The 22,142-nt window shown below is 29.5% G+C and overlaps 1 protein-coding gene across 1 annotated transcript in view; it reads left to right on the forward strand.

Annotated features, from left to right (window-relative positions):
* Positions 1-22,142, forward strand: part of LOC148304326 (connectin-like) — a 188,303-nt gene that overhangs the window by 73,270 nt on the left and 92,891 nt on the right. Inside the window, exon 3 of the mRNA XM_088268498.1 lies at positions 7,597-7,630. The gene's annotated coding sequence lies outside the window, so the exon portion shown is untranslated. The remainder of the gene's footprint in view (positions 1-7,596; positions 7,631-22,142) is intronic.

Raw genomic sequence — 22,142 nt, forward strand, 5'->3', positions numbered from 1 at the left:
AATCTTTATCTCAGGAAAGGCAGAAGAAAGCGGTTGTTTTTCTGTTTAATATTTTACATGAATACGCACTTAGGTATTGATGTAATGGTTTATGGGTGATACCATGTATCAAGTTATCTTTCTTGATGATGTCTGATTTGACCTAACGTACAAATTTACAAAATAAAGTACATTTGGGAATAAATTGTAGTAACAGATAATAAAAAAATTACAAAATAAAAATCTCTACCATTCGATATTGTATATTAACGGAAAAGCTTATTTAATTTATTTAAAAAAATCAAAACTTCATATTTTTTCCACATTTATTTTATATGAAAAGTGACCAGGTTTTGTCGTTATCGACACCATCAGACTAGACTCCAAAACTTTAAGTAAGTTTTCATTACGATTAATTATTTTTTACCTATATTTTATGTTCATGGTTAAAACTTTGTACTAAAAAAATAGTATGACATTATTTTTATGTTTTTAATGTTAAAACTGAATTTAAATTGAATTTAATTTAGTTTTTAAAAAAAATAATTACAGTATTGTAAAAAAATATATGATAAAATATAAATAAAAAAAAACATTGAGATATTTTGAGCATTTGGTTATAAAAAATAATTTGACTAGACGTGGCATCACTGACTCGTTTTAATCCGGAGAAATTCATAAACCCAGAAAGCAAATGTAAAAATTGATTAAGTCCTTCTGTGTGTGCTCAATAGTCCTGTTGCCTTCCCGCCAGGGCCTTAAAAGCTCTGGGAGAACGAAGCTCTTGATCTCTAGTAATTCTGCAGATTACCCCTTGTTTTACATCGCAGTGCTTAAGATACGGCGGTTGTTTCCAAAATCTCTTTACGTCTCGCATGAGATTTTGGGATGGTACATTTAAAACTGCTTTTCATTTATCGTGAGTAGAGATTATATTATACAAACTAAAGCTATATTTAAAAAAAGGAGTAAGCGGCAAAGCATCCATTTTAGATGTTTTTTGGCATAGTTTATTATTTGATAGGTCACAATATTTTGAGTGTGTTCAAATGCTTGCTCACAAATCTAGATTTTCTCTAATAGGGAGTTATTTTTAAAAAAAAGGAGCTATTTTTACGTTTTTGTTAAAATCACCCCTACCATAAGCGTAGAAACCTCAGATTTGTGAATAAGTGTTTGGACACACTCTAAATGTTGTGAGTAACTTATTTACGTGATCAATTTGAAAACGTGAAATATAATTCAATTCGATAAATAACTGGTGACGTTTATATATTTAAGGTAAATTATAAAGTATTTTTCCTCGGTAAATACCTGATTCTTAACTTTTTTTGGATTCATCGTAAATTTATTCGTAAACCTTTTAACAGGAGAAAATATTATGCGTATCGGTGTGTGGATTGTAGGCACACAAAAGGGTGTCAAAATATTTCTTTGACAATATAAATTTCTGCGTGAATTGTACAACACAGATAGGATATTTTCCTTTCTCAAGCAGTTTGTACAAACTACCCTTATCCTAATTTTATCACTATATTTCACTCTCCACTCAACCCTTGTATAAAATCTTTTTTCACACTGTACGATACAGAAATCCCTTATACGTATATGCGAATTTCAAAGGGAAGAATTCGTAATGTTGGATAACTTAAAAAAAAACATTAAATGAATTGGCAGTCATTTTGTGTTAATATTTATGAATTTTAATTTTTAATTTTACGTGGTAAATACCAATATAAAAAAATAAACATTTTAGCATCGTTAAACATGTTTGAGTGTTAACATATAGTAAAATGGTGATGAAGTTATCAATCACATGTCTTAATACATCTTTAGAAATTATTATGGTCCATATTTATTTTCATAATTTTTTTGGAGAAATAAAAAAAAAATATCAAAAGGATTTGAAAACTGTTATCTATTATAGAATTTCAACGGAATCATCATTAAAATATTGTAAAGAAAAGCCATTTTATGGAAATGAAATTGAAGATTCCTGGAGATAAGGTATTCGATAATACCATTTCAAAGGGAAATTTAATAATACGAAAATAATAATTAGATTGATTGTTCAGATATTGATGCGAAGCCTTCAATATCTAATATTGAACAATGCTTTGATATTCATAAAAATAAAATATCATTCGTTTTAATGTACCTACCTATTGATTGACTGTCAATTTTATTTTCTTGTATTAGATTATTCGAGAAATAGTAAATATACAAATGTCATTTTTATTTATTCTATCTTTTAAGGGTTAAACCAAAGATATATTTTTACACTTTGTAACATTTGATAAAAGAAAATATGAATTAATTCGAAATATAATTCCGTAATTTATTTTACATAAAATATAAAAAATCCTATACTGTTATTCATTAAAAAATAATTTTCGATTATCCCGTTACTTCTTCCTTAACAAATGTTTTATACATTACAATGGTGTACAAATGTAAAATTTCACCAGTCATAGGTAGTGTAATGGTAAAAACGTTAAGCTATCTTGCTAGAGGCACCAGGTTTGCTTCCTGGGGGGAGTGAAAAAAAATTATTAGTAATTTTTCTCTATTATATTTATTTGATACTACCTGGGCTGGTACCCGAAGCTCCGTAGTAAGTAATTATTAAAATAACACTGTATCATTACGATGCAGTGCCCTATGCACCATTGGGTGCAGATAAAGATTAAAAGAAGAAGAAAAAAATCATTCATTGAGTCGATCCAAACTTTTTTTAATGCTTTTATACGCCAAAATTATTTAAAATGGTATAATGGACTTACCTCTAAAACGCACGACTTATCACCTCATCTTTCATCAAAATCACCGATTAGGATTGTAATTCATCAATCAATTAAGAATTGTGGATACTGAATATGTTTAAATGACAAAGATATTAAATTGGAAAATAAAAAAATAAAAAATTTAAAAAACAAAAAAATGTAACAGTGAAAGCTTTTCGCTTTAACGAGGTCGATTGAGAATTTTTATTGAAATTGGAAGACTTTGTTCTTGACATTTATTTTAATTTCTAATATAAACCAATTTATCTCCAAATTATAAGAACCATAAAATTTTCTAAATGTCTCTCTTATTTCTCGCCTTTCTTCTCTCGGGTTTTCTCCTCTATGTCTTCCCCTCTCATCTTATCACCTCGAATGGCCGGCGTTATTACTAGCGGTGTCAGAACCAGTGGGGTTTATGGTGATCAAATAGTTTTTACCTCCCGTTGCTATCACTCAAGCCATGTCAAGGGACTTTCCCAACTAAGTGGATTGATTCAGATTTGGGGACAACATTTTGATGAAGGTAAAAAGTTTTCTGTGAACGAGAAAATTTGTTGGGAAAAACATGTGTATAACAGTGCCTATGTATGTTTGTTCACTTACATACTTCATTTCACTTTTACTTTTTGTCGGTTGAGATGAATTTTGTTTTGTATGGCTCCGTAATATATTAGTAAAGAAACTTAATTGAGGCGGTCACGACTTACACTTATGATTGATTCACGAAATTAGTACGAAAGTGGAGTAAGTAAAAAAGTAATAACAATTAGTAAAAATAATTATTTTACAAATAATTATACCCGTCCACGGGTTGTTTTTGTTGTGTTGAATTTACCAACATTGCTTCACAAATGAAAATATTACAAATGTTTGAAACAACAGTGCAATCGAAAACATTGAAATTGCTAAAAATCGGCAGCTGTTAAGAAGCACGTTGTCTGCCATGAGCTATGTATATTTCAGAATGTGCTTGTGTTATATTCAACAGATGGCAATGGTATCGTGGCCAAAATTAGTTTTTTGGTAAAACATGTTTTTATACATTTACAAAAACTTTTTGAAATTTCGAGGCAATTAAAGATTATTAAATTATATTTTGTGTATTTTTAATTTAAGAACTGCAATGAATGCAAATTAACCATATATGAATAGATTTTTATTTCTGTCATTACATTTTGATTTTTTAAAAAAAATTTTGAAAAAAAAACATCATTGCCTTAAAAAAATATTCAATTTGATATATGGTAGAAACATATCTCTTAAGACACTTGAATGATTATTATTTTTACCAATATTTTTTTTTGACGTCTATAGGTTTTGCTTTGTCAGGGCGTTGTAGAAGAAAATATATATTTGTGGTAACTGAAGGAGGTTCAATTAAAACTTATTTAATCATATTTTAAACCAATTAATATATGTAAGGACCTTCAGTCATCATGGTTTCTCACGATTATCGTTTCGATAATATTCTTACAAGGCAAAACAAAAAATTAAACAATGTTAAATAAAATGCCAATAGTTTTAAAAACCCGCATTTGATTTTTATGATTCACGTTTTAAGCAAAAAACTTAAAGAAATTGTTAACTTTAATTTTAATATCGTGTGACTAATTTACTGATGTAAATGACAACGTGTCAGATAAAAAAATGAAATAGGAAGTCCTTTTAGTGACAGTGATTTGACATAATATTCAAACGCAAATTTTACATTAGAGCTCTGAGGACAGGTGTCCAGTAATACGAACGTACTCGCTGTAATTTCCCACGCGAGATGTTATCGAAGACAAAATAATCATAACATTAGCCCTAGTAGCACATTAATGTAATTATGTTGAACGCGGTAATACTTGTCACAAAAGTGCGACCTCTCGAAAAAAAGTGAGAATATCTTTATTTTTCAGTTTAGAGCTTTCGCGAGGAAGGAAATGGAAGCATTCCATTTCGCTTGAAATACGGAAATGCTTTCTCACGAGTATTACAGACATAAAAGTAGAATTATTATTTTTTACTGTTTCATTATTTTTGCATGACTGTGATATGAAAATTTTAATAGCTCCTCTTTCAATTTTCTTACAATATTACAAAAAACTCTCTGGAATTCATTCCTATGATTCCTGGATGACAAGCGGGACACACACAGTCAAATTAGAGCTGCTGTAATGTTCGCAGATTTATTGTTATTCTATAATTATTTTCCAGTAAACAGGATGATATTAACATGTTTTTATTATTTCAAAAGCAGGTAAAGAAAGGTAAATATTTTTTTAATGATATATTTCATCAAACATTAGAATCTTCACTTTACGGATGATTATATAAAATTTTAAAGATGGCTATCTTAACTTGAGATAAAACATCTACCGTTTAAATGCGAAACGTGAACGTTACAAAAGTGCTTTAAGTGATCACTTAAGTCAGCCAAATGCCAGAACGTTAGCCTTGGATGCTTTAGTTTCTATAATAGATTAATGGGATAAAATAACAGAAGGTGAGCTTTTAATCGTTTACATTATTTTTAAAGCTGCTAGGGAAAGGGATCATGTAATTTTATTTACCAATTTTGAAAGCCTTATGGACGTAATACGATCTATTTCACGAAACTAAATTAATTACTTACGGAAAGTAAAACCAATGGGTATTTGGTTTAGACCAACAAAAGGTTCTTTTATCGGTTGAGGAGTATTGATCGAGTCATTAATATCAAGTCCCGAGAGCGAATTCAGTTAACACAGTTACCCAAAATAATCAACAGGAATCGTCAACGCCGACAAATTTTAATTAATGAAGGAGTTGAAATCGAATCCCGTTCTTAATGAATTTAGTACAAAATCCGAGGTGCTTCTCCTCGATGAGTTTGCTGTCAATGTTTTATTTATGTACTGGGTAAATTATTTCCATTGTCTCTTAAAACAAGAACAAGCAGACAAAAACAACAAGACTGAAGTGAAATGTAATAACAAAGTAAATAAGATTTCTTATATAAATTCGATTAAAACAAATTAAATGACAGTCGACATTTAACCAAACTTCCCTAATGGAAGCAGTTAATTCCACAGACTCGAACAAATATTTGGTTTACTTGTGATTCGTTGAATAAGTATTATAATGTCATCATGATAATACATTCACCGAAAGGGTTGTGATGTAATAAATCATTGAGTTTTCGATTATATTCTTCTTGCTTTATTCCCGGAGCCGACCGTCGCGTCGTTAACTCGTAGGCTTAGCTTAACATTTAAATTTAAAATTAATGCAAATGACCATCGCCGAAAACGGAATACTTATTTTAAAAAAGTTTTACGAAAGTTCTTAAGAAAACAAAGTAAGTTTTAAGTTACGGAAGTTTTCATTCGGTAAACAATATTTATAAGGAATAATCGCAAAATAAAACTTTTAACAAAGCTCCAAACGTAAAAATTATGTGGATAATTAACAGTCACTTACTTATAATACGTAAAATAATATGATTTTATATCCTAAACAAAATTATTCGTTTAAATTAAGGAAGTTGTTTCATTTATTGACTTAATAGGTAGTTACAGTTACATGTGGTTATATCTATCCGTTTTCAATTTAAATTTAACTTGAGATATATATGTATAACTTTTTCTAAGAATCTCCTGTGAAATGTGTTTCAATGTAAAGTTGTTTGATAGTGATGTTAAATGCGCATTAATACGTGTCATGATTGATTATGGAAATAGTTGTATTAACAATGTAAAATTTAATATTACGATAATCAAGTAATTCTAAATAAAATCATAAAATTTTAACCTAATATTCGACCCTTGAATAGTAATTTGCTGTGAATTTTATTTTGCTTTTCCTATTTCAAAAAATACTTTATTACATTTAAAATAAATTCAGCAAGGGTGAGGGATTTTGGGCAACTATACAATAAAAATTAGGGGGTGGAAAAAGCTTTCAGGAGCTTAAAGCTAGCACGTTCGTTGTATATTCGTGTATACATACATATACATATGTTATATATGTATGCATGTCCATCCATTTGACCGTTATCTACATAAACATACTCTCTAGATCTGTTCATTGGGCATTAAATCAACCAACCCCAAAACAGCGAGCCGCTGGACTAGAAAAATTCTCATTGACAACATAGAACAAAGGATTTTTGACGTATAAAGTGAAGCTCGGATTGGAAAACAAGGCTTTATTCACACTGAAGGCACTTCCACAAGAGAAACTATGTTGGAACTGAATTATCCTTTGTATGCGAGGTGTGTCTAAAAGACGGGTGAAGTAATGTCATATCGATTTTATATGCCTGCTAAGAATACGTGCGAAACACAATTTTATTTCATTTGCCTGACGCTGCTTTTTGACGTTTTGGCGTAGGAAGTAAAAAGCTTAAGCCCATGTAAATTCCTAAATGTATTTTCCTTAAACACTACCTTTCAATGCTTAACATATCATTAGCTTTTACGTAAGCCTTTGATATTTTAATGAATTTATTATATATGTTGTATGTAGATAGAATTAAACTTTTTTCGTTCTTACGTATCGTTTTTGTATTAATCCTCAATTATTAATTATTTTCTTTTATTTTTATACAAAAAACTGAAGTTTTTTACTTAAACCTCAATTTTCAGCTTACACCATTTTATTTAATTGATGATAATAAATAGCATGAGATGATGTTAAAATTTCAGAACTTTAGTTGTCATGAGATCGTGCTAAAATTGCATTAAGTTATTTTTAATCAAAACATTGCTTTTAATAGAGACGAAATCGAAATTAAGCTTTTCCCATGAATTCATTAAATACATTTTGTTTAATTCATAAACTTATGAATACTTTTTTATTCTTTCAGATTGGAGCTTAAGAAATAACGATCTATTTGAGAGGTAAGTACCTTATATTTTTCAATAATTTCGTATAAACAAATATACCGAATTTTAGTATCAAGATTGAAGTAGAATAAATGTGGTGTGAATAATAGGAAAATTAATCGGCCAAATTCATATCTCTCTTGTTTTGATAATAAATTATCGTTAACGATTCGAAGATCATTACGTTTTTCCAAACCGTATACCAAACAGGTCACGCAATATAATACCTTATTAAGTAGAACGTAAATTATATAAATATTTGTATAAATCTTTTTCGTATAAATTTATTGCACCCTTAAAAAATACAAGCACTTAATACAGAAAAATAATCTTTTGCCTAAAACTATATGTGTTTATTGGAATAATAAAATATAATAAAACAAAGGGTAAACCAAATATGGACGGTGGTATGAAATTAATTTATTAAAACAGTTTATAAAATGCGAAGTTTATATTGGTTTTCTACATCAACTTTTTCTTCAATTGGTGTATTGTACTAACACCTCTAGGTGGAATTGCATTTTATCACAAGTCGATAACGACGAAACCTGGTTACTGGTCAAATATTATAAAAGTCTCAAATACCTAATAGGTATTATTTTATTTTATATACTTAATTATAAAATGCTTTTTTTCATTCTTTTGATTTGTTAATTTATTGAAAAAAAAGTTTTTGGGCTTTATAAACAAAAAAGAAAAGTATCATTTTTAAAACATTTTGATAAAAGCTCTCCTTAATGGTGGTTTTATTTTTGAAGCTTTTTATCGATCAAAATCGTTCGACAATTTAAGATATACATACTATAAAAATAGAAAACTGAGTTATACAAATATCATGATTTTTTCTCGGATGGACAAAAATCTAATTAAAATGAAAATCACTAGACTGATGCCTTCAGACCAATGAGGTAAAACTAAAAAAAAAGTAAGGGTTGTTCGCCACTCTCTTAAGGGTGGCCGTTTAAAAGTTCCGGAAATCGGGTTTGAGGTTACACAAGCTGAATAACCCAGGTCATTATTAAATGTGCTGAAAATTCAGGGAGAATTAATGACGAAAACTCAAAAATTCAATTCTCCGTTATGGAAATGCTCATACAGTCAGCTTAATATTGAAGAAAATCATTGGGCACCACTGGAAGACTCACTCTACAGCTCAGACTCATCCTATTGTGATTATCACATGTTTGAATCGATGAAAGCGGCACTTGGGGGTAAACGATTCAACGACGTCGCTGCTTTTAACGAGTGCTTTGCTTTATATAAAGATACTCCCCTCGTACTTTTTCACATTGGTGGCGTTAAAAAAATGTATTTTTTTGAAAAAACTCTAAAGTATATATTTTTTAAATTATATTTTATTATATGTATACCTTTCAATTAGAATCTTGCTTTGAAAATATATTAATTTGCCATCGCCCTAATTAAACTCTATTAGTTTTGATTGCTTATGTTTCCACCTCCGTAATATAATGATTAACGCATCTGGCTACCGTGCTGGAGGCCTCAGGTTCAATTTCCAGGGGGGTCGAAATAAATATGGGTGGTTTTCACTTTCATTTTTATTGAATGTCACCCTGGACTGGTACTTGAATTGCAAGGCTGGTCACTTTGTATTCTTTCAATTAACGATGACGACAACACTGCGTTGATATGATGTAGTGTCTTATGCACCATTAGGTACATATAAGGGGTTAGAAGAACAACAATAATGTGATTATAGCCATGTTATGAAAATTTCTTGATTTTTATTATGCAATAAAAAAATTCACTTTGGTGATTCAATCTGTTTAAAAAAATACATGCAAACTATACATATTTTTAAAATGAATATCTACGTTAAAATATAGAATCTAATTGGTTGATTTAGGCGCGTTGCGGATTTGTTCGGATTAATAAGAGTTATTTTGGCTTATAATTCATTAAAAACAATCCTGATCGAAATAGTGGTAGCCATTTATCAAAAAAGTGGTGACATTTATAATCATAAGGTAAAGGGAGTTATTATTGTACGAAAACTCGACTCAAATACCTTGAAACTGACTGAAAACTACCATTAATTTTAAGCTTCCTTGATTTCGGCTGGCTATGAATAGGAGTGGTCAAATAATAATTTCACCGAAACGGAAAAGGAATTACCTTAAACTACACCAATTATCTTTGTAAAATGATAACGAATATCATTGTAGACAGTCTTAGCACCATTTATATAAAGTTTTATTTTAGTATTTACTAATATCATTTGACGGTTAAAAAACAGTTGAGTAGGTAATATAAACGGGATAAGATTTCATATAAAGATGAAGAATTTTTTTTTTTGCTAAAGTAAAATGTATTTTTAGCGTATTTGGTAATGTGTACATATTTTTATATTTTTTAACGTTATTTAAAAAAAGTCTTTTTAAAAATAAATATACACACATACACATAAACATAATTTAAAATATTATGTCTCCTTGAGTAATTCACCCATTGCTTTGAAGTATCTAAGCAAGGTTGCAAACTTAGAATGTGATAGCACAACATTTTTTTTTTAATGACACCTTGTTTGACCGTAATGTTCAATATTACAGCAACACAATCAATACTACACATCGCTCAAGCGGAGAGTGTTCTTTTTGATAACTTTTCATTTAGTTTTTTTAATGTTTTCCATCGCATTGATATTTCAAAGATATTTAATATTTTATGATCCTGAGCATTGTGATCTTATTCATATTAAAATGTGTGTCTACTATTTTCATTTTCATTTAACCAAACTGAACCACAGTAACGCATGAATAAATATAATAATTCATAAAATTATTTCCTAATACAGATTTAAAAATAGGAGAGAAGAGATCATCTTGAAATTAAGAAAATAAAATGGATTTTTCTATTTGATTATCTACAATCAAAGGACATAATTGAAAAAAAAATAAATGTAAATAAACAATGCAAGAAAAAGCTTTTTATGAAGCTTTCAAATGTGCATATACGTGAAATGGTATAAAATATTATTACTATTACTTCAGAATATTTGTCACAAAATATAGCATCCCACAATTCTTGATAATTGAGTTACCTTTGAAGTATTATCGAATATAATATAACAGTATAATATCGAATTGAATTCACAGTCAAACAGAAGACGATGACTTCATCAAAAGGATCATTTCGTTGAAATAGAAATGACCAGGCCGTATTGGAAGGATATTTGACTGCAGTTGGACAAAACACGTTCCCGTATTGAAAAGACACACGAGGTCCCGAGGACAATATTAACAAGATATGATAGATATGTGAATATCGAAGGTTTGCAAAAGGGCAGCGAGTGAAAATGGAATGAATGAAAATGAATGGAACGAAGGGAAGAATTTGTCGTATAGAAGGGCACTTAGGAATGAAATGGTTGGAACCAAATTGTTATGTCAATATTACATTAGGTTATATGTTACAGGGTACTAGAAATGTGCGTTCTAATAAAAAACAACTCAATAACGACTTCTTTAAAATAAATCGTTCCACAATAAGGTTTTCAAATTCGATAATTTAAAGCTAATCATGTCAATTAGTGCACAAATTGTTGCATATTGATTTCTAGCTACTTACATATTGGACAATTTTACATCAAGGATGGATACAAATATAAACTGATAAAAGGTAACGAATATTATCCCAGTCGTGTAACCGAAAAAAATAACATATACCCATAAGATATACTTCTTATAGGGAATGTAATACTATAGAATTAAAAAAAAATCCCCAATGATGAGAAAATTAATATTTTTTTTATTTCCGAAACATAAATAAAACCTTATTTATTATAATATTTTTACACATTTATTACTACGAATTAATGGTATCAACCATTATACATAATGTAAAACATAGATTTGTCTTAAGAAGGATGAAAATACACTGAATGCAGTTGAAATGCGACCACTCAGACAGTACCATGAGTTTTTAATCATAAGATTTGTTAGATGTTGGCACTGTAAATTCTACTTTTTTACAAGTATTTATTGAATTTGAGCAATACGATATTAACTTTCACAAATAACTTAAAATGCACAAAAAATCGGATTTTATTCACCCGTTTTGAGAAGTTACCTTTTTCCAGTATATTTAATTTCTTCTCAGCAGAGAAAAATATAGAATGGATTGATCAGAATAAACATAAGTTATGTTAATCAACTTTTCTAAATATTTAGATGGATATTGATGTGGTATTTTAAGGGTTGTAATGTAAAATATCGCCATGCTGATATATTATTTTTAGTCAACATCATAAAGGACAAAATTTTCTATTTATAAATACACTACTCTTACTAGACACGAGGAGAAAATTACTTTCGAAATTGACGGTAAAGCTGACCGTCAAAGCAACCCAAAAAAAAACAGCTTTTTTGAGCGGAGGTTATTCAAAGGTTTTCTGTTGGCTGTAAATAACATGGAAGGTAAAAGCGTAATAAAGACAAAATATTAATTTAATTGAAAAACGTGAACTAAGCGTTTTTAATTAAAATTTCAATATAATGTACTTCTTATACCTTTTAATCATTGAAAATATAATGGAAATTAAATTAAATACTATTATTCGTGCTCGATAAATTTAATTGAAATATATAATAAAAGGTTTTCAAAACAAAACCTAGATATTTTTGATAAAACAGAGTAGAAAATGTGGACATGTGGAGCAAATTAGTGAAGAAAAAAAGGTGAAACAAATTTATGGGGCAAAGTTGAAAAAAGAAGTAAAGGAATAACGAGGAAATATTGGTATCTCATCAAAGATGAAGAAGAATATGGAAGTCTGGGCATTTACGGGGCTTACGACCGTCATAGGCTGTTTTAAGTGATCACTTTACACACGTGTAACATTCACCAATTCTACCCATTATTGACAACCACACTACTCAAATTCTTGAAAGTTCTATATATATGAACCAATTTAGAAACCTTGTTCATGAATCACTAGAACTTCACTAGAGACATCTATTGGTGAGATGTAAAGAAGCTTTTTTTAGACTTCCATATTCTTCTTCATCTTTGATGAGATATCAAAAAATAATATGAAAATAACTCCTGTAATTGGAGATAATCCAGATTTTGTGAACAAGTATTTGGACACACTCGAAATGTTGTAAAGGAAATATTGGCATTATCAGGTATGTCAAATACTTGAAAGCTGCCGAGTCAATAGTCGGAATAAGAGGCAGGTATGAATTAGGAGATGCATGAATGTAAAAGAGGCGAATAATATTTGCAAAGACAGAGTGGTATGGCGTTCTATTCTCTCTGCCTACCTCTGCAAGGAAGTGGCGTGATGGTTGGTTGGTTAGAAATATAAAAAAATATGTTTTAAATTTTTATTTTGTTTTTTTAAATTTCGCACAGTAGAAAACCAATAAAGTTTATTTTTATAAATATACCTGTAACAGAAATTACGGATGATCAATCATATTAAAAAAGGATAGATTTGAATTTAACTTTAACGTTTATCATTTACTAAAATTTGAATTGAAATTTATGGGATTAAAATAACTTCGAATAAAAGCCTCAAATTCACTTAAACTGTACGTTTTATAAACGGTTATTCTACCTGTGAACATATTAAAAAGGAAATCAAATTCCAAGGTGCAATGTTCGCAAAAATGCTCCTGAATATATTGCCAGACTGCAATATTCACAACTCTGTGACCCACATACTCCCAATGTTCCGCAGAAAGGAACAATATTGAACATCCCTCTTACCACTCTACGTACTAGGACATTCGTATTTTTACAGTCCCACCATTTTAATTAATCTGGGCTTGAATTGCAGCGATTTTTGCAAAGCAACCAAAAACTTGGCTGAAAAACTGTGGCTACGTATATTTTACTTTTTACAAGTCGATTTTCTCTAGCCGAAGCAATTAAAAGTGTTAAATAAAGTTTTGTGTTAAACCTATAGCACTTCCATATTGTTTCATAATTCTTACATATTTTACGTAGGAATTCATAAACGAGCATTTAATAATTTAATTAGTATCGTAAGAAAAAATCACCACTAACCCTTTGGTGGGCAAATTTTACTCCCCATAATTACTTCAAATAACTTACGGGTAATAATTAACAAGCCATTTTATAATATAAATGTAAAAAAAATATTTAAAAAATACTCGTGGTAAAAAGATAATCGTGGTGGGAAGCATATATCCCACGGGAAAATCATCATATTTTTTTTACGTATTAATTATGCGTAATATAGAAAATACACAATTATAGTAGGTTAACATTAAATAAACAAAAAGGACAGAATATTTTAATATTTCCATGGAAATTTTTGAAACATGGGTTCACGCAAAGCGGCACCTTGCACCCGCTGCAAATATACGAGTATTTGGTACGTTTTTCGATTGCTTTGGTACTGCAGCCCTGCACCGTCTATAAGTGCCACATTTTTCCATTCCATTTTTTAGCCATCTAAATATAATAATGAACGTAAACAGTACAAAAAAAAACATAGCTTAAAAAAATATACACTAATAATTTTGGTCACATATAGTTCCATGGGATATGAATTTCCCACCAATTTGACAATTGATTATAAATGAACGACGTGCGTGTTTTCAGATATTTATTAATCGCTGTAAACGTGAATACATACCGTGATTGAAATATAATAGTATATGGCTTAGAAAGCACTTAACGCTGAGTAAAACGATTTTTTGGGAAAAAACTCCGAATTTTCGTCAATCTGACACAAAAAATCTCGACTGTGTCCACTCCGAAAGATGTACTGTCGAAAACTGATCGTTAGTTGTAAAATATTTGATTGGAAAAGATTCCAGAATATGTCAGCAGTTGACATTAGTATAATCCAAGTGAAAACACCGCTTCCAAATGACTTTTTTGTGCCATTTTCTAAGGTGGGAATACATCTTCCCACCGCCCACGAAAGGGTTAAATAAATCAAAAAATAAATTCTCAATATTTTGATTGTGTCCCATTCTTTGTTTAGAAATCTAGGTTAATCCGCTTAGGAGTCATTGACATATTAACATAAATGAAGAATATTGTTATATTATTTTTTGATATCTTATCAAAGGTGAAGAAGAATATGGAAATCTGGGCATTTACGGGGCTGACGACCGTAATAGGCTGGTTTGAGTGATCACTTAAACCAATACCTCACATACTAATATAAGAGTTTCTGCTTAATAAAAAAGCTTCTTTACATCTCACCAATAGATGTCTCTAGTGAAGTTCTAGTGATTCAAGAACAAGGTTTCTAAATTGGTTCATATATATGGAACTTCCAAGTATTTGAGTAGTGTGGTTGTCAATAATGGGTAGAATTGGTGAATGTTACAAGAGTGTAAAGGGATCACTTAAACCAGCCTATGACGGTCGTCAGCCCCGTAAATGCCCAGACTTCCATATTCTTCTTCATCTTTGATGAGATGTCAAAAACTAATATGAAAATAACTAATGTAATTGGAGATAATCAGATTTTGTGAACAAGTATTTAGACACACTCAAAATGTTGTAAGAATATTGTTCATATATCTGAGTTTTCCACTTAGGCGTAATTGACATCTCAACATAGATGAAGAATAATATGTAAGTTAGGGTATTTACAGGGTTTATATACTGTCATAGGGTGTTTTAAGTGATCACTTTATACACGTGTAACATTCATTAACCTACACACATACGAGAATATTGTTAACGCAAATATAAAACACTTACTGTAATAACTAACTAACTGACAATCACGTTGCTTTTCATAGGCAGAGATAATGGAACGCCACCAATCTGTATTTGCAAGCAATATTCGCCTCTTCCATATTTATGCATCTCCTCATATATATCAGCCAATTATTCCGACTTCTTGCCTGACCGCTTTCAAGTATTCGAAATACTTGATCATGCTAAATTATCCCGAATTCATATGCAGTTACAGTTACAATTTAGTATGTTATTTTATGAACACGTGAAAATAATAGCTTTTATACAAATGCAACGAGATTATAGTAAACAAATGTTATTTTCTAAAGAAAATGCAAATAAAAGTGTGTTAACACATGAGTGGAAGTTGTTTTCAAACAAATTCAATGGATACATCCAAGAACAAAGTTTTCCCAATATTTATGGGGTGGAAATATCTCCTTTTCATGCGTTATTTCTATTTATATAATACATATATACGTCTGAACATCCATACGTTTTTGCTTTGTATTCATACATGCACGCGTGACTGACACAACTAGTCTCTCGAGAAAAGGCATACTTTTTTCCTTCACAAATGTCGCATATCTATATATTTCCGCAACAAATATAAAAATATGTAGTGCACGTATTTTTACCTAAAATTCGAAATAAACTAGTGTTCATTTTTTATTTATTTATTTCAACGAGCGTGGGCCGAAGGAATATCAACCCTTAACGGTTTTATTTCTACCCTTAAAGGTGTTGACAAATTAAATTTCACTAATAACTTGAAAAATAAATAACGAAGGAAAAGTGAAGAATCAAATAATATAAAACGGAGGTTCTATAAACGGAGGTATATTCACAGTAAAAAAATTGCAAAATTTATTCTATAACCATGACTTCAAAAAAATGTTAATGTTTTTCTTATTGCAAAATATGTTAATTTTTTTTCAAATAATAAAGTAAGTTTTATGAAATAAAATAAAATCTTTGTTTTCAACCACTTTTATTTTCGGCGCTTCTCTCCAACCGGTTTCGGCAAGAACCTTGTCGTATTCAGAGATGGATATGTACCAGAAAAAAAGTGAATATAAACAATGTTTTAGTTTTTTGTTTTTTTTTTTTAAATGTGCCATGAAATTTCTGCAAAAAACATTCAAGAAAAAATAAAGTGATTATTAATTTAAAGAAGGAAGAGAGCTTTTATTTAATTCTCAAGGATTTAGATTTCATGAGGTTACAGATTACTTTGCGACCATTTATTATGACGGGCTGATTAAACGTAATAATTTTCTCAAAACCCAGGTTAAATTTGTCGCAATTGATTTTTTTAATACTTAAAACACCGTTTATGTTTTGAAAAAATAAGCGTTTCTTTGACATACTCGTAATTATATGGTTTTAAAAAGAAAAGAGTAATTGAGGAGTAAAGAGTTAAAAAAAAAGTTTTTTTAATGTATATTCTTTTTAAAAAAATGTTTTCGGAGATACGTCTGGCTCCTCGCGTAGCCGATCGCTTACTGAATTAAATGTTTGCTAGTACCCCCTTAAGTATGAATGGTAAATATAAATTTTTAGCACGTTTTTCGTTTTATTTGATTTAAAACGAGATGAATTCAAACGCCTTGAGGGTATAAACAAACTAAGATGTCGTATATATCGTAATAAAATCCATTTTGTCTCCGTTATTAGCAGAATGTCAGCAAATAAAAATGTAAATTCCCTACCATCTGACAAGACGACAGACAGAGATTTCATCAGATGGAACATTCTCGTAATTCGGAAAGATTGTTAACAATTTGCTCAAGGGGAAAGTGTTGAATATCTTAATTGCTCCTTGTTTTATATTTTGTTTTATCCGGGGTAAGTATCTCGGTTAAACTTTTACGAAACTTCGCATGTTTTTTCACAGGGCTTCCCTTTTGTACGTACGAGACACAAATACATAGGGGTATATATACAAATATTGCAAATATATAAATATATGTATATATATATACAAAGAAAGAAACAATGATAAAACCAACTGCAACAAAAATAAACACATTAAAAATAAATAATAAAATGGAAATACTATTATTTTATTTATAAGTGCATTTATCAGACTTACTCTCATTGTAAACAATTAACAATGAGTGTAAGTCTGTTTCCAAGCACAAGAGCTCTTTATTTGAGAGGAACAACGTAATTAGTATTAAGATATGTTAAAAGTATAAATGGCTGGAAAATGAATTAAATAATAACATTTTTTGTAACTATATAAATTTTAAAAAACTCTTTTGAATCTATTTAAAAAATATCTATTATATAAATTTATATATAAGTACCATTACAGTTATTTTTTTTAAACTTGTGATGGGTAAAAGCTTGTTGTTTTAAATATTTTTTTATCATAATGGCAGTGCTTTCTATTTTCCATAACAGCAAAACACCCAATACTAAATGTTTCTCATAGCATGAAGCTACTTTTACTTACTATACTATTTTAAATATTTTCGATTGCATTGTTATTTTACAGATTTTGTATTAAATATTTCAATTGCTTCAGAATCATTGGTAAATTACGTGTAAAAAAATTGTGAGCTTTCCATGTAAAAAATATCAAAATCTGTAAATATATTACAAATTTATTTCCCTTGTATTCCAAAAATAATAAAAAATATGTAAAAACTTATAAAGGTAGAGATTAAAAATAAAACATGTAGATGTTTTTATTAAAAGAAATCGGGTTAGTATATTTCCGAAAAAAATAAATAAAAATAAAATTCTTATTCTGTGTATTATTTTCAGACGAAACCCATATTCCAAGTCATTTTATGAGCTTCATACATTCCAATAAAGTCTTTTATTTTCGGAGAAAGGTAAAGCGAAATATTTTCTCATCCGTCTTAATAAAATATGCAGAATATTTCCGAAGCTTCTTATTAAAGATGAATGTAAGACAATGTAAGAATTTGAACAAGATAAATTAAGGCATTTTATTCAATAAGTTGATGCGGTAACAAAAGTTAACGTTAACAGCAGAATGTAAATTTCTGTTCCCGGCATTGTTTGATTACTCAATGTTTAAAAATACTCATTTATATGTACGGAAGTTCAAATTTTTGTTGCATTTACAATACATACCAAAGTATGGTATTAACATTTACGCGTATATAGCCAAAAAACTTACATTTTCATGTTGTTTTACTTATATTGATTTTTATAATATGTATGAAGTCTGGGTATTAACAGGGCTTACGGCTTATCAAAGGCTGGTTTGAGTAATCACTTTATACACATGTAACATTCCCAACTCAATAAACTTCAACCATTTTACAATACTTTGAGTGTCCAGATACTTGTTCACAAATTTGGCTTATCTCCGTTTGACATTCTTGACATCTCAACAAAGATGATAATCCACATTTGTGAACAATTTGGACACACTCATCGTAGTTAATAAAAAAAACTGGTCAAATTAAAGCTACAAAAAAAATCAAATAATTTTTCTATTATAGCTCAAGTATGTAAATTTAAGTTTCAGGGGCTCAAGTATGTAAATTTAATCCAAGATACAGACCTTGGATACAAATAAAAAGAGTTTTTGCTTAATACAAGCTTTCTCGTTTCCAACAAAGATGGCTGCTATGAACTCACATGTAGTAGGTCATGATTTTTATCAATATATCTCGAAGTTCCAAAAACTGAGAAGTGTGGTCGTCAATCATAGGTTAAATTGGTAAATGTCACACGTGTATAAAGTGGTCACTTATCCAAGTCTATCTTGACGGTCGTAAGCCTTGTAAAAGTCCAGATTTCTTCTTATTCAATATTCTTCTTCATCTATGTTCAGATGACAAAAACACACTATGTTGAAATGTCAGGTGCTTTAAACATAAATTATATTTGATATTTCATTTTATTTGCCATACAAATGTTTCGTTTAAGACAAAATACACTTAAATATACTTAAATAATGTTTATAAACTTAAGAAAATATTTAAACATTTCTAAGATAACATTTTGAGTGTGCATACAATATAAATACTTGTTCTTACATTATGGTTTCTCAATTGCTGAGTTATGTTTCCATTTTAACCTTTAAATAGACTGAAAAAAATTGACAAAATTATTTGTTGTTTCCAGATAATCTTGAATAGGTACGTATTTCGACTAAAATTTGCGCCAGCAGAGATAAGTATCAGAAATCAGAATATAACAGTCGTAATGAATTACACAAAATTGTATATCTTGAAAGCATCTTAAGATGGTAAGAATACCGTAAATTGTACATACGTATAACAATAATGGGAACAAAAGGCTTCCTTCTGGAACAAGATTTGGAGCTAAATTGTTTAGTTAATCCTTTAAGGGGGGAGACGGGGTGTCACAACAACACCCCTTCTCTCCAGCCTTAACTAATGAGGCTAATGAAAAAGCCCATAAGGAATATATTAGTTTTGTCGGTAAAAGTAATATTGTATATATAATTTCATTAATTGATTCGGCAGTCACTTTCTGGTAAGATCTATGCATTTTTAATTTAAGTAGTACTTAGTAAATACCATTATCTCATAAAATCTATTGTAACAAGTGTTTTGACGCATCCCGCACCGTGTTTGAAACGGTGTTTGAAATGATGAAACACGTGTCACATCACTAGAGACATCTATGACGGTCGTCAGCCCCTTGAATGCCCAGACTTCCATATTCTTCTTCATCTTTGATGAGATGTCAAAAAAATTATATGTTAATAGTACTATAAAAGTTCTTGAGTAGGTGCATTTAAGCTTACTTATACAAAAAATACATCTGCATAATTCTCTGATTTAAGACTCGTGTAAAATTACCCTAATAACAGCATAAAACTCTACATCGTAGGGTGTAATTCATGAAAAATGCATTATATGGGTGCTTGAAGTCCAAATTCAATTTATAACTACGCGATGTTATCTCAGTTTATGTATAATGCAAGTTTACTCGCTTTAGCTTTTAGGACAATAACAATTTATACCGTAAAATGTCTTTTGAAAAAAATCTATTTCTATTATAAATGGATTGTAATTGTATATGTTAAATAAATGATATACACTTGTATTTAATTCAAGCGACTCATACAACATTTAAGCGATACAAGCTACAATGCATCTAAGCGATACAAGCTAGTTCAAGTACGGGTATGCAACTCCGAACGCTCTGGCTATTTATGTTTTTCTCCTTTTACTGCATTCTATTTCTCCGCCATATAGTTTTTAAACATTTATTTTCACCCTTAATTCCTTCATTTATATCTTAAGTATCCTTCAAATGTATTCCAGTTAGTAATCTGGAACGCATGACCGATCACCTTATCTAATGATTGAATTTATACCGAATTTATCGGATGCAATGCCTTTTATATATCGTTTAGGTACAGAGAGCAATCAGGTAACAAAAAAAATATTTTTTACTAAAAATACTTTTTTGTAGAATATCAAGCTTTTTCCTTTTATTAATGGCTGTAGCCAATTTGTACATAATATATTACATGTGTACTTTATGATAAAGTAATATATTTTATCTTTTTACATAAGTATATTATTGGTTCGAAAAGTACTTATCTAAACAAAGATGAACATATAAAAAACAAGGAATTATGCATTAGTCTGAAATATTATAATACTTTTTGCTTTATAGTTACGAAGTGACATATTCCAGATATCGATATGGTCCACGAAATCATTGGCGAGGTTTTGCATTCGGTGTATAGGAGTATTGAATGCAGACACTGTATGGCTGTTATTACAATATAATATATGACAGTTTCTCGTGTTTCTGGTTGGGGCGTATATATTTATAATTTGCTATAACAAGCTATAGTCTAAAATATAAATTTAGGAATTTTAATATACGAGTATTTTAATATGCAGAATAGTAGAATGATTGAATTTGAGTGTTTGACTGCAAATAATTTAATGATTAAAATGGCAATACATGTAAAGATTAGGAATCAGCATTTAAAGAAGAAAAAAAAGGTTTCTAAAGGTAGAATACCAAAGACCTTTTTATTTTACTTTAAATGTACAGTAAGAGTTTCTAAACAAACATTAACTGGCTTTAGACAGCTAGGATTATTGCTTTTAAGAACTTATAAGTAATTCAAACGGAAAATAGGTAATAAAATAAAGAGGATCTTACTTAATCGCTTATCGATTATGCAGGTCCTAAAAGGTAACACCTTTTTCATGGCTGAAAGTGTCCCCGAGAATCCCCTTTAGGTTTGTTTGTGAATATTGTACGACAACCCTAAACATGTCACTCCTATTCTCGGAATGTCAACCCCGGGTTCTAACCCCGAATCCTCCAATAATTGAAATGGGTTTACGCGATCGTGTGTGTTTGGCTTATTGTGACAACAATACCGGCAATATTTTTCCAAGTGGGAGTTTTAGATTACAATCGACTGTTTGCTACAATTTCGTGTGAAATCATACTGTGTTAAACTATTCACTTAGAAACTTGGTAATTTATTTTTTAAGGAATTATAATAAAACCATTTACCATGTAAGAGTATATGTATTTTGATGTGTGTGTTATGAAATAAAACTTGTTATAAAATATTTTAAATACATGTTTTCATCGGTATATAACATGTGTTTATAGGATGAAACCAGCATAAATTAATTTATATTTATACATAATAAATCGCTCACTCCTTTCAAGAACGTCATAAATAAAAAAACTTGATTTTCCAGGAGAACGTTTTTAAAGTTTAAAAATATAATACAATGTATTAAAAATAAATATCAAGCTTCTTATTGAACTTTTTAGTATGCAACAGATCTTTTTAGGTAAAACCTGAATGTTTTTTCTCTATTTGAAAAATATT

Source organism: Brachycentrus maculatus, unplaced genomic scaffold (assembly GCF_059751285.1).
Source record: "Brachycentrus maculatus isolate JH-2025_06_01 unplaced genomic scaffold, ASM5975128v1 h1tg000325l, whole genome shotgun sequence".
Lineage (NCBI taxonomy): Eukaryota > Metazoa > Arthropoda > Insecta > Trichoptera > Brachycentridae > Brachycentrus > Brachycentrus maculatus.